Raw genomic sequence first — 12,143 nt, forward strand, 5'->3', positions numbered from 1 at the left:
GGAAAGAACCAGAGACTAAACAATTGAGGGCAGTGGTCACTTTCACAACCACTGGTAATGTGTGCCTCCAGGTCCAGCATGGAGCAGGTCCTCTCCTAGGAGGCTGCATGGTCTGCAACCATCCGACATGATAGTCTTAGTCAATGAAAACATTATTCTTTTGAGAGATCTATAGGGAGTTGATCCTCTGGCTGTACAGCCTGTTAGTGTCTCCTATGACCTCAGTCCCTGTCACTCTACTTTCCCCGATCTCCACCTCTCTCCTGTGGACCTGCTGATCCCACAACAGTGCTTCATTGCCTCCCTTGACGGTGATGGTTTTCCTCTTCTGATACTCAGTGGCAAATCATCTTCATGAAATTAGGCAGCAGAATTTATAACTTGGAGAAGTTCTAATTTTAGTTGACTTCATATATTGGAACAAAGTTTCATTAGTTAGGTGGTGCTAATAGAAAACAGATTTCTCTACAAAGTCAGATATAGCAAAAATCAAACAGGTGGGTCATGAACAAAACCCGCCCCAAGGGCTGATAGCTCCAAATGTTCTTTTGGATCATGAAACAACAGAAATCTCTCACTGTTTAGGGCTGAGGCAGAATTCACTTCGCTGTACCATTTTCTCCGATTACTGTGACCATAATTTCCCTGGCATGCTGGTTGGCCCAACTACAAGTGCTTCAAACTACCCAATCTCTTTCTGGAATACTCCAGTGAATGTGCTACACAATTATTCTCCAGCGCTTTGTATCCTTGGAATATATCTATGTTGAGTAAGCTTGGCCAATTGCAGGTAATTCATCAAAATACAATATCATTTATATCCAGATAATTCACTGTTCCTTTAGGGGGAGTAACACAGTATACCATGCTTTAATTATTGTAAGCATCAAACCTCCTGTTAACAATTTACATTTGTTCAAAACCCATGGTATAAATGTCAAACTTTTCTAACTGTGGATTTCCTCAATGAGTTATTTATTGTATTGTTGACAGCCTTTCAAAACATTATCTGCTTGCACACAAATGGAAAATTGCTAAAGTAGGTTAAAAGTAAATCTCTGGTCATTAGATCCATAGAAAGACCACAATCACGTTTATTGAGTTCAGCATTAACTGACATATAAAGCTTGAAATTATAGTGTGTGATATTATATGATGCTTGACAAATTCAGATGAAAGTATTTTGTCCAGTACTTTAACTGGGGTGTTAGCTTATTTTGTTAAGCTAAAATAAGTTTAAATAGTGAGCAAAATTAACATGGTAAATGCTCAGTAGGTAATATTGCACAGTGTAAATCCTAGTCTATCCATTATGTATTATGTGAACTAAAGAAAGTTTTAAAAACAAAAAGCTAAAAGCTACTGCGGATGCTGGAAATCCAAAACAAAATAAAAACAGAATTACCTGGAAAAACTCAGCAAGTCTGGCAGCATCGGTGGAGAAGAAATCAGTCAACATTTCGAGCCCTCATGGCCCTTCAGCAGAACTGAAGCATAGTTTCAACAAGGGAGAAATATAAATTGGTTTAAGGTGGGTGGGGGGGAAGAGACACATTGAGGGTGTGGTGTGAGCAGATAATCAAAAGATGTCAGAGACAAAAGGGTCAAAGAGGTGTCAACACCTCTTTGACCCTTTTGTCTCTGACATCTTTTGATTATCTGCTCACACCACACCCTCAATGTGTCTCTTCCCCCCCACCCACCTTAAACCAATTTATATTTCTCCCTTGTTGAAACTATGCTTCAGTTCTGCTGAAGGGCCATGAGGGCTCGAAATGTTGACTGATTTCTTCTCCACCGATGCTGCCAGACTTGCTGAGTTTTTCCAGGTAATTCTGTTTTTATTTTGTAAAGAAAGTTTTAACCTGTTAACATTTAACTTGACTAATTTATTTAGATAAATGGTGTGATTAAACAGAGTAAAACATTGAAAAATGGATCCTGGTGAAAAGCTCCTCTCAATATTTTTCTCAGACAATATTTTAAAAATATCTTTCAATATATATTTTAGTAGAATGACGTGATTGGCATATTAATTGCTACGATGGTGCTGTGATGATAGATGTCCACCAATAGCAAATAAAAGCAAATTGACTCTTTTTTTTTGATTTTAGAGTGAATTATCTATGGTAAAATCAAATTTCCCTTATTGTGAGATGTTTACTTTAGTTGCAACTCAAGTCTTTGCTGATTTCATTGATTAGCATTTTTAGAACAATTAATCAGCATGAAATTCAATGGCTTATAGAAAGTGGTCAACCACCTATAGTGTCCATCGATTGGACAGCACATTTGCAGATCTGCTGATTTGCAGTCTCAGAACTCTGTCACAAATGTTAATAAAAGTACGCGTGCAACTAATTCATTTATATACTAACAAATATATTTCAGTGAAGCTATAGTAATGACGTTGACACTATTATAGTACTCAATGTCAGTGATAGCACTTTCATCTCTGAGTCAGAAGGTCATAATTTCCTTAGTTCTGATGAAGGGTCATACGGACTCGAAATGTTAACTGTATTCCTCTCCACAGATGCTGTCAGACCTGCTGAGTTTTTCCAGGTATTTTTGTTTTTGGTCGTAAGTTCACGTTCTACTCAGAGATTTGAGCGTGTAACTAATCTAGCACTTCAGTGCAAGAGTTGCTGGCGCTGCCTTTTAGATGATATTTTAAATCCAGGACAAGTCTGTTTGCTCAAGGTGGATTTTTTAAAAAAGCACACAGTACTACTTGAAAACCATTAGTAGGTAAAAGCCCTGGAACTCCCTTCCTAACAGCACTGTCGGTGTACTTACACCACATGGACTGTAGTGGTTCAAGAAGGCAGCTCACCACCACCCTCTCAAGGGCAACTAGGGATGGGTAATAAATACTGGCCCAGCCCATATCCCAAGAATGAATTAAAAAAAAAGAAATTTGCATTTATGTAGCATTTTTACACAACCTCAAGATGTCCCAAAGCGCTTTACAGCCAATTAACTACTTTTGAAGAGTAATGTGAGAAAATATGGGAGCTTCTCTGGTGTCCTCTAAAAGTTTATCCACCAAATAACATCACTAAAATGGATTAACTAGTCATCTAACTCAGAGCTGTTTGTGGGACCTTCCTGTGTGTAATAGGCTGCCATATTTGTCTACATTACACTTCAAAAGCAATTCTTTGACTATGATGTACTTTGGATATGTTGACGACATCAAAAGCATATATAAGTGTAAGTTCTCTTTCTGTCACACATACCTTACAACACCTGTTGCAGCAGCTGTTTACTCCAATGTACATCATATAGCTTGTCTCTCATGTGGGCAGTGGACATTATTTGTTTTCAACAACATCACCAAATTCTAAGACATTCACAGAAACATTGTCAAACAATCAGGAAATATCAGCACAGGTGACCAAAATGTTGTCCAAAGAGATAGGTTTTAACAAGAGTCTTAAAGGAGGAGAGAGTGAAAGAAAAGTTTTGGGAGGGAATTCCAGAGCTTATTTGTGCCACTGATAGTTTCCTCTGTAATCGCATTTTAATTATGTTTGATTGTATTCAGGTGGTGGACATTCACTTGAGCTCCCTTCAAATAGACACAGATAAACCCTGTGTTTGTTGAGTTTAGGAGGTGTATGCTTGTAACGTGTAATTCGGTAAATCAATATAGAAGTGCGTAAAGATTGGGTCCAGTTCTATCCTTCACCAACTGGGTTTCTGGAATGGAACATATTCAGTTCTTCACTTACAAAGTACTATGTCCAGTATTGTTGAGGCCAGTATATTTTTCATGCTTACTTAAGGCAATTGATAGAATTTTCCGTGCCTGCTGGTAGCAGGCGTGAGCAGACAATATGGCGTGATCGGTTTCACGATGGCGGGAAGACAGGTCACGATTGTTCACTCAGCTCATTGACGGTGAGCCGTGTTTCCCGCCATCGGTCGTCGGGAACCTCATTGTAATACATCAGCATATTATTGTCCGGCCATCCCACCGGGCTCTTGCACTCCCACTGGATCGTCCGTCCACGTCGGCGGGAAAGCACGCCGACATGTTTCACAACAACACAGAAGCGACGTGCACTTGGCGGCCTTCACTTTGGATGAACTGGAGGTGAGTGCACAGCAACGTTCTGCAGAGCTCGCCAGGGTCGCCTGTTGCTTTGCAGGCTTCAGGGGCTCCGGGGAGTCGGCGTTAAGTGTTGCCCTGCCCGACTGGTGGCCAAGGGGGGCGGGGTGGGGGGGGGGGAATAAAGAAGCAAGTGCAGCCCTGCCTCAGAGGTGAATTTGAGGGTGAGGGGAAGTGGGGGGTAAATGCAGCCTTGCCATTGAGGCAACTGGTGGCGGGGGTGGGGGGTGGTGGTTGAGGGCAGCCCTTCCTCTGAGGTGACTGGTGGTGGGTTGGGGGGTGAGGTGGGCAAGGGCAGCCCTGCTGTTGAATACAGTGCACAAACATTCAGGGTGGGGTGTAGGGTGGGCGAGGGAAGTGGCCATGCTTCTGGGAAATGTGTAGAAAGTGACCATTCCTCTGTAACTGAGACAGTTCAGGCACAGCCACATTGATATGATTGGGGTCGGGCTCCTAGTTTATCTGCCCACTCAAGCAACGCAGAGGCATCAAAGTGTCACCACGTTCTTCAGAGCTCCCCCCTCAACCCCCACCCCGGCACAGACTGCAAATTGATGAGCACTTCAGTGGACGCAGAGCAGTTGGACTGCACACATTGTACAACCTCCTTGCTAAAGTTGGCCATGGAGCAGTCACTGCTGGAGGTGCTCACAGCCCCCTGCAATGTCAGCATCCCGGCTTGGACCAGTCTCCCCCATGGTTCAAGCTAACAGGGCAGCCATGCAGCGCACTAATCTCCGGCCATCCAAGTGGTGGCCAGCACTCTCCAGGAAGCTTTAAGGGGCCATCACACTTAACCAGGACAGGTTCTTAGTGCACTCATGCTGCAGGAGGAGTACATCAGGATCATGGAGCCTGGTGAGCTAGCTGTATGCCTAAGGGCCTACAGAGCACGAAGAAGAGTGACTGAGGCTCCTGACTGCACAGAGGCAGGAGCAGTGATCTCAGGAAGAAGGGGCAGCTGGGGCTCCCGCACACACTGCCCAAGAGCCACAGCGAGCCGTCACTGATCGGCAATTAGTGACACGTGGGCTCTATAGATGCCGCCTTTCATTCCTACAGATGACCGAGAACCGGTGTCACCGAAGACTGCGCATGTCTAGGGAACTGGTTGCTCACATCTGCCACTTGCTGCAGGATTTGGCGCCACGGGGACATAGAGGGCATACGCTGCCAGTGGCTGTGAAAGTGACTGCGGTGCTCAATTTCTATACCAATGCCTCCTTTCAGGGCTCCACAGGTGAAATTTGTGGGATCTCTCAAGCCTCAACCCACAAAGGCATCCATGAGGTCACAGATGCCATCTTTGCGAGGGCACACAACTTTGTGCATTTTGCTCAGGACCAGGACAGGCGGGATGCAAGAGTGATTGGATTTGCCCAGAACTCAGATGTCCCACAGGTACAGGGTGTGATTGTCTGAACTCATGTTGACACTCAGATCTCCGTGGCAACACATGGTGAACTACATCGGCCACAAGGGCTTCCATTTGCTGAATGTGCAGCTGGTGTGCGACCACCAGAAACACATCCAGCAGGTGTGCACATGGTATCCAGGGAGTGTGCACAAAGCCTACATCCTGAGTCGCTTGCAGATCCCTGGCGTCTTCCAGGGTCCACAGAAGCTGCAGGGTTGGCTCCTCGGGGACAAGGGCTACCCACAGAGGCCGTGGCTGATGACACCCGTGTGGCAATCTCAGACTGCAGCAGAGCAACGGTATAATGAGGCCCATGCTACGTTGGAGCCCTGCAATACAGTCCGCAGAGCGTGTCATGCATCTTTGTTGTCATCTGCTGCGCCCTTTTCAACCTGGTACTCCAATGGAGAGACAAGCTGGCTGAAGGAGGAGACGGAGGAGCTGCACATCTCCTCAGATGAGGAGGACACCATCAGGGAGGAGGGTGAGGAGGTCCTTGCATGCGACAATGTTGGTGATGAGGCCCTCGCACTGGCTAGACAAACTAGGCATGGTCAGGAAGCCCTCATAGCGGCTAGATTTGTAGAGGGTGATGACGACATGCAGTGATGTGACCCCATAGTTCCTCACATCGCATTTGTGAACTTTTGGCTCCAGTCTGGCTTATAGAAGCACGAATATCCTCTGTGAGAATGCTCCTGTCCTGGAGATGCGGTGGAGGCCCTAATAGTCACTCGATTGCAGGAGGATGATGACAACATGCAGTGAGGGCACTCCATAGATCTTCGCATAGCCTCTGAGAATGTCTGACTCCTGTCTGTCTGAGGGCAGCTCACTTGTGCTCTGTGATCAGGGTCATGTCATAGAAAGGCAGCCTTGAACCTTTAGAAGCATCCAATGCTTTGCCCGCCTTCAGCACCTGAGCCCTTCAGGAGCTGGAGCACAGCATCAGTGGTCACAGATGCTGGTGTGATGGGGGAAGCCCCTCCTTAAAGGTGCTGAGAGCCACACCGAGAGAATGAGAAAACTCTGTAGTGCCTGCCCACTTCATTCTGGCAGTAATGACAAGCACCATTGAGGTGCAGGCATCAGTAATGTGTCCAGGGAGTGTGAGGCTGGACCATCACTTTAGTCTGAAGGCTGCACAGAGCACAGGGAAGAGGCCCTGGACTGAGACACCTGCCTTTATCTTGTGCAGAAAGGTTTCACATCTGAGTGACAAGAACACTGCTCATCAGAACAAAGAGCCATAGGCAGGGAGACATTCTTGGGAGTTTATTGACAATAGTGAACAGCATGTACAAGTGATTAACACCCGTGCCCAGGCTGTGCAACTAATTCTCCTTAACTTTCCTGACCCTGCTGCTACGTCTTGGTGCTCCCCGGGCATCCACAGCCACCTGCAGTGGATCAGTTAGTGCGATGTGCCCACCACATTGTGATCCTGGGGCTACTCTAAAGCTAGGTCCCACCGAGGTGTGTGTCTTTGTGCTGGTGGAGGGTGAGGGTGAGCGCTGTGATGGGACTTCAGGGAGGAAGCCTCCAGATTCCTCTCCAGATGTTTCTTCTGGGCTTGATTGGAGGACCTGGGTCATGGACTCTGTTGGCTGTTTCCCAGATGTGCCTGTGAAAGCAAGGAGAGATAATTAGTGCATGACAGTGGCCTGTGAAAGAGGACACATCACTCACGGCATGGTTGTCTGATGGATGTTGCACTGCTGGATCCTCACTCGATAGAGCAGTGCCGACCTCACCGTCAGCACAGGACCAGTCCAGATCCTCACCAGCCAGCTGGATGGATCTGTTTTCAAAGCCCGTGAGGATCTTTATTTCAGGCATTTCACCACCGGTCTGTGATCTCTCTTTCTTGTTGTGTGCCAGATTGTCCTGCATGGATAGAGATGGAGAAAGTGTAAGCAGGATGCCTGCCAGGCCAGATGATAAGTATGCCTGGCATTTGCAGATGGTGAGTGGTCCCAGGGACAGGATGAGGACAATGAAGATGAGTGTGAGAGAGTGAATGGTGATGTCCCTTGAACAGGCAGTGAGTGCAGGCCCTATGGATGTGCGATGGGTTTGTGAGTGTATAAGTTGAGTGATGAGATGAGTGGAATGGAGGCGATCATTCATCCTCTTGCGGCACTGAGTGGCTGTCCTCTTTTACAGGGCGTTGACACTGGCCACCGCTGACACTGCCTCCCAAGCCGGGTTAGTGCTGTTGCTGCCCACCCTGCAGCCAGAGTGGCGGTAGAGGACATCATGGCGGACCTCCACGGTATCCAAAGGTCACCCAAGAGGCACAACGCTGAGCCTGGGGGCTGCAGTCTTCTTCAGTTTCAGGGCCATGTCTTCTGTTCAGCAGTGATGAGCTGGAAGCACTGAGATGTGTGCTTGTGGCTGGACTTTAAACATGGCGCCAGGCTTGATGCAGCGGCGGGCTGATGACGTGGTGGGTGAATGAGACCCCGCCCGCCATGGAAACGGCGTGTTTCCCCGGAGTGCATAGACAATGAGGCGTGCTCGGGACGATACGGTATGAAAACCCGCCATTGCGGCCGGTGGATAAAACGTCATTTTATCCGCCCGCTACTGCACTTAATGCAAATTTGGGAAAATTCCGCCCAACGTCTTCTTCACCTCAAAACATGTTGGTTGTGATATTTCTCAAAGTAATTCATACTATCAGCAAATACAACCATTCTGAAGCAAAGAATCTCCCAGCAATCTCAAAGCAAACACAAGGAAATATCTTTTTCAATCACTGTTGAACATATGTCTGAAGACTGGGTCGAGAAACAGAGATCAGCTTGCTGTTCGCTTTAGATCATGTACTTTGTTTCTGATTCAATGCCCACATTTAGTATTCAAGTTAGGAAGAGTAGGAATTAGATTCAAAAAGACATTGCTTCCATTCTGCTGTGAGAATTAGCTTCTTATGAAGGCTCTGCCAAGTGAGGGGAACAAAATTATGAACTCTTGATGGTACAAAGCAAGGGAAAATGGTGACGCAAATAATATTTAATGTACTGTATCAATATCTATACCGCAGATTTGATTTCACCATAATGAGAAGGGTTTCCCCGCTGCTCTTACAAACAAAAGACCAGGAGGGAACACACATTTATATTTTCCTTACTGAATCTGACACTAAAATGCCTCCTCTGGACTTTACTACTGTGGAAATCAATGCATGATCATTAACTGGAAAAGCTGGAGGGATATTTCTGTGCAAGTACCACATTTCTAAAAGAAAGTAGAGAAGTCAGACTGAGCTTGACGAAAGGTAAGCAGCCTTAAATGAAGGCCACCATATATCAAGGAAACCTTTGGTGGCAATCAAGATCTGTTACAAGTAGCAGGCATATTTTCTTGAATTTCTGGGTAATCTTCCTGCTAACTGACTCAGTGACCTGCTGCAAATGCAAAGTCAAAGAAAGTAATGAAGATTATTGAGAACTAGTAGAGCAGATTGAAAAGGGAACCTTAGAAACGTGCTGAGAAAGATTGAAGGCTCACAGTAACTATTCACGTATACAGCCGAATATAATGCACCCCGTTAATTCTCAAATATTCTTCTGAAAACGTGCTTTACACTCAGGTAACACTGAGCACATAAACAATGAACACAGTTGCAGTACCCATCAGAAATACTCAATGTTAAAACATTGAGGCCCTTATGTTGTGGGTTCCAAGGATCTATAGGAGAGGGATCATGAGAACTCATGGCAGAACAACATTCTGCTTCAACAGCAAGGTCACCTATATAAAGACTAAAGATCCACCCCACCTCCCACCTCCTGCCTCCCGCCTCCCACCTCCGAGCTTGTGACCAGAAGCTGCCCGCCATCTCTGGTACCCTCTTTCTGGGCAAATAACAGAAGCCGCCCTCAAAGCAAGGAAACCATTCCAGCAATCGGGCAAGCTGTTTCTAACACAAAGGTAGGATCGCTTGGATTGGATGAGGTAAAGAATGACAAGCAGTACACCTGCTGGATAGACATAGCATCTAGTCCTTCCCACGGTACATTATGTAGGAGTAATAGAACAGAATGGACACGCTCTATCTTCATGCATTCTACAAGGGCATAACACTGTGGCATTTCATATTTAACAAATACTACAGCTTCACTTTATTTCACGACACATTGCCTTACGATTTTCAGTCAAGCTTGTCTTTAGAAATTAGCATTTCACACAAACAGCAGTAATAGGGAATGGCTAAAAATGAAACCACCTAATTAAATTTAAGGTAGGACTCAAGAAATTATCTTTCCATTTATAAACCATTGGACACCTGCCGTTTTCTGCTATCTTTTGCTGCCCTTTTCTGCAAGCTTTATTGTGTTACTCCTCCTGCTTTCTTAAACCTTTCTTCCTACTTCACTTCACAAACAATCGTATGCCTCTTTCCACAGCTATGTTCTGCAGCTTGAAACCATAGGGACATGGAAACAGCAGGGGCCATTTAGCCCCTTGAACCTATCCCATCATAAAATTAGATCATGGTTGATCTGTGACTCAACTCCATTTAACCACTTTGATCCATATTACTTGAAACACATGTAATATGAACCATTTTGTCAACTTGCTCTGTACAGAACCCATGATGCAGACCAAAAATTGGAACCATTATGTCAATGTACAAATGTCTAGCTGATGACATCCTAACTCTTAATTATGCTTCATTATGGGCTGCTTATTGGTAGATTAAAGAACCACATTTTGAGTCAGTAACTCTCAGTTACAAGAAGCTAACCGTCACTCTGATATAATTAGAGAATCCACAATTCCATTCAGTTATGGGTCCGTATGTTTAAACCTCACCGAGGATCACCGGTCCTTAGGAAGTTTGTTCAAAGGGAAGTTTTCTTCCAAGACAATTATGCCATGGGGTGCTGCACAGGTGTTTAAATAGCAGTTCAATAATGCCCTGCATCTTTGGAAAGGTACACTATTGAAAAAGACCTGTCACCATCCCTTCTGTAGCTCCTGATTTTACGGTACTTGAGGGCTTGTCAAAAGCCTCAGTTGCAAGCTAACTGGCCCTTGCATTGTGTAGAAGAAATCTTGTGGCAAAAAGTGACATTGCCTTTCCTACCATTTATCAGGGTTGATTTGCTTCATGGTTCCAGAAGGTTGCATCATGCCCAAAGACTTACACTTATGTCACGCCCCGTTATACAATATCTCTCAGTAAGGTTCAGGCAACCTAGTTGCTGATGGCGCACATACTGCCTGGATTAGAGTTGGATCCTTGTTGGCCTTCTAAGATCTCAGCCTCCCCAGCATCCTCTGAAACGTGTCCTACTTCTGCTCACTCAGCAGTTCCGGCAATTAAGTAAGACTTTCTTAGGGTAAAAGCAAAATACTGCGGATGCTGGAAATCTAGAACAAAAACAAAACTACCTGGAAAAACTCAGCAGATCTGACAGCATCTGCGGAGAGGGATACAGTTGACGTTTCGAGTCCGTATGACCCTATCTGATGAAGGGTCATACGGACTCGAAACGTCAACTGTATCCCTCTCCGCAGATGCTGTCAGGCCTGCTGAGTTTTTCCAGGTATTTTTGTTTTTGTTGAAGTAAGACTTGTGGACAGAAACTGCTGAGTTTCTCCTTTCGATGTCTTCTGCTTTGCTTTATGCTGGATCACTGCCAATTGATTTCAATGTCTTAATGTCACCTTTATAGCAAACATCATTACCAAGATATGTGCTGGAAGGCAAGCAGGAGATAATTTGCATGTTTATCATTAATTGCTGTTCAACAAGCCATAACAAGCCAAAAGAAATGTTAAAGTAGGGTTTGCGTGTTAACATATGTTGATCTAGATCATTCCAGAAGGAACTTTAGGAATATGCACAAAAATGAGCAAAACCTTCTCCTAATGGTAATTGTTATACGGTAGCCTGTTGGCTATGGTACCTGGCTAGTAACACAAATGTTGTGAGTTCAAATCCCACCAGGGTAAGTTGTGAAATGGGATTCAATAAATCCGATAATTCATTTTTACCAAGAAAATAAACATGAAATCTGCTGCGTTGCTGTGAAAACCCAACTGATTCACTAATGTCCTTTAGGGAAGGAAACCTACCATCCAGCCTACATGTCATTCCAATCACGTATTATGTGGCTGACTCTTAATGCCCTCAAGATAACTAGAGATGGGTAATAAATCATGCTTGGCCAGTGTCACACCAAAAACACCAAAGTTGCCACATTTAATGCATGCTTACCACATGTACCTCAAACACACAGAGGGGACCCTGTCTTCACGATAACTTCAATGTAGAACATTACAGTGAAGCTTTCCTGTATTTTTATACATCCAGATGCTGTAAGTGTTGAAAGGCAATACAGTGCAATCCAAACTGAAGAACACAATCAGTTTTCTAAAATAACAAGCATTAGCGTTCATAAATAATTTATATTCTACTGTCGAATTTTCGTTTGGATGCGGATGAATTTGATGGCCTTTGATGGTAATTTTGCTGCAAAGTCTAAGCCTTAAGGATACTTGGCTGGTTGCGCATGTCCTGATGACGTTTCTACCTCCAAACTGTCCTGATAAGTGTTCTGGAGAGGACTGGGCCTTGCTAGTTTTACTATC

This window comes from Cetorhinus maximus, chromosome 26, assembly GCF_964194155.1.
Source record: "Cetorhinus maximus chromosome 26, sCetMax3.hap1.1, whole genome shotgun sequence".
NCBI classification, from domain to species: domain Eukaryota; kingdom Metazoa; phylum Chordata; class Chondrichthyes; order Lamniformes; family Cetorhinidae; genus Cetorhinus; species Cetorhinus maximus.